The sequence below is a fragment of the Echinops telfairi genome, unplaced genomic scaffold (assembly GCF_000313985.2).
Source record: "Echinops telfairi isolate 266 unplaced genomic scaffold, ASM31398v2 ScPeMD7_18;HRSCAF=68, whole genome shotgun sequence".
Taxonomy (NCBI): Eukaryota; Metazoa; Chordata; class Mammalia; order Afrosoricida; family Tenrecidae; genus Echinops; species Echinops telfairi.
The window spans coordinates 84015444-84018269 of NW_022103915.1; positions in this window are offsets into that span (position 1 = coordinate 84015444).

The window sequence follows — 2826 nt, forward strand, 5'->3', positions numbered from 1 at the left end:
AACTCTTTGATTGAAAACTCTTTCTTATCAGACATATGAGTGTCCCTGGATTAGTTTCTCTAGTCTCCCTGGACTTACACAAGCTGGAACATGCTCCACTAGTGGTTCTTCTTCCAATGACCTTGAGATTTCTCTCTCTGCTTCTACAGTGTGGTTTTTGTCTTTCAGCAGATCACACTCTCAAAGAAACAAAGGGTCATGACTAGGTTCACATCCTTTAAGGTGGAGGTTCACAATATATCCTATCTTGCCCTCTTTAATAAGTGGTTCTGGAAAAATGGATATCTACCTGCAGAAAAATTAAGCAAGACCCTTATCTCACTCCATGCACAAGAATAAACTCAAGGTGGATCACAGACCTCGTGGTAAAACCCCAAACTATTAGGGCCATCAATGAGGGAATTGGGAACAACCTGAGAACTTTGGCACAGGGAATACATAGGCTATCAGAAATAGGGAAGGACACAAATACAGAGAGGAGGCACAAATTGACATATGGGAAATACTGAAAATAAAACACCTGTGTCCATCGAAAGAATTCACCAAGAGAGTAATAAGAGAGTCCACGGACTGGGAAAACATCTTTAACAATGACACATCAGACAAATGCCTTATTACTAAAATCTGCAATACTCTGCTAGCTTCCAAAAAGAAAAAAGAAACTAATTGCCCACTGAGGAGGTGGGCAAAGGACCTGAACAGAAGTTTCACAGGGCCAGAAATACGAATGGCCAATAAACATATGAGAAAACATTCCCAATCTTTAGCCATAAGAGAAATGCAAATTAAAACAACAATGAGATATCACCTACCACCCCCAAAGATAGCCCAATTCAAAAAATCAGAAAGCAACAAGTGTTGGAGGGGCTGTGGGGAGACAGGAACTCTAATCCACTGCTGGTGGACCTGTAGGTGTGTACAGCCACGGTGGAAATCAATCTGGCGATATCAAGAACAGATGAAGATTGAGCTTCCAAATGATCCAGCAATCCCCCTACTGGGCATAGGCCCAGAAGAGGCAAGAAACCAACCACGGCCAGCATCTGTGCTCCAGTGTTCATTGCGGCACCGTTCATAATCGCAAGGAGTTGGAAACAACCCAAATTTCCATCAGCAGATGAATGGATCAAAAAACGGTGGTACATACATACAATGGAGTACTACGCATCCCTAAAATGCAGCGGTGAATGCATGAAACACATTGCTGCATGGGAAGAACTTGGGAAATTATGCTAAGTGACATAAGTCAAGCACAAAAGGATAAGTACAACATGAATCCACTGAAGTAAGCTTAAAAAAGTGGGGGACGTAGGGGAAAAGCTACTATATACATACATCCCTGGGGTGAGGTCCAGAAACTATTGCAGGGACCAAACCCAATCCAGGGATACATACAGCAGCCAACTAAATAAGAGTGGGAAAGAAAGAAAAAAGACATGGGCAGGGGGGACCAGGGTACTAATCCACGCAAGGGGAGGGTATTGTTTATATCTCACAGGAGAGGGAGAGAGAGACCAGGCCTCAACCTGATGTGCCAAGATGTGAATACAACATACCGGCATGTACCAGGGAACCAATAGAGAGGTCTGCGGGGCCCCAATCCTGACTATGTGGACATCCTCCCCCTCAGAAGAGTGCACTTAAGAGGACAGCACTGGGGCTACACCTTGGGGAGAAGGGTGCATTGGATTAGAGCACACGGGAGAAACACAAAGGGATGGAGAGGGAGGAGAGGACATCCTGGCCCACCAAGCCTGGAGGACGATGTTCCTGCTCAGTGCTGACAAAGCACAGGAAGGACTGTAGGACTGGCCCCACCACAGAACACAGCATCCCTCACTGAAGCATGGCCCTGCTGGAGGCAGCACTGGAGACAGTACGGGAATAGTGCATGGTCTGGCCCCATCACACTGGGCCGAGGCACTGAGAGCATGCAGCAGAGCAGCAGGGTGCGCAGACTAATGAAACCCCTGGGGAATACCAAAAACAGACTTCAGAGACATAGTGGGCACCCCATCAGACTCAACTGGAAAACACTCATAAAGGCCAACAAACAGACCTTGAACTATTTATAAGCTTTTCCACTTTTGTCAGTGACTTTCTTTTTGTTCTTGTCATTTTGGTTTTGTTTTTTGCTGTTGTTATTGTTTTGTTGGTTTTGACTTCCTTTGTTCTTTTATTTGGCTTTGCCTGGTTTTTGCATTTATTAATGTATCTGCTTGTCTATCTAGATAAGATAGGTGGAATAAATAATACAGAGGTGAAAAGAATGGGACTAGTGGTTCATGGGGGGATATGGGAGAAGGGGAGGTGGGAGAAAGGAAGGGGTGGAACCAACCCAGGGACAAGGAAACAACAGGTGAACTAAAATCAATGGAAGGAAGGTTGTGGGTTGCTTAGTGGGGCTCAATCAAGGGCAATGTAGCAGCGAGGAATTTCTAAACCTGAATGAAGGCCGAACATGATGGTGGGACAAGAGGGAAGTAAAAAGGAAGTAGAGGAAAGAATCAGAAGGCAAAGGACATTTATAGAGGCCTAAATACAGACGTGTAAATATGTAAATATATATATATAAAGAGAGGGGAATAGAACTATGTACTCATATCTATATGTTAAAAATTAAGGTTGCAGATGGACATTGGGCCTTGACTCAAGTACTCCCTCAACACAAGAACACATTGTTCTAATAATCTGGCATTCTGTGATGCTCACCTTCCCAACACGATCGCTGAACACAAAGCAGGTGCATAAGCAAATGTGGTGAAAAAAGCTGATGGTGCCTGGCTATAGCCTCTGGGGTCTTAAAGGCTTGAAGGTAAACAAGCA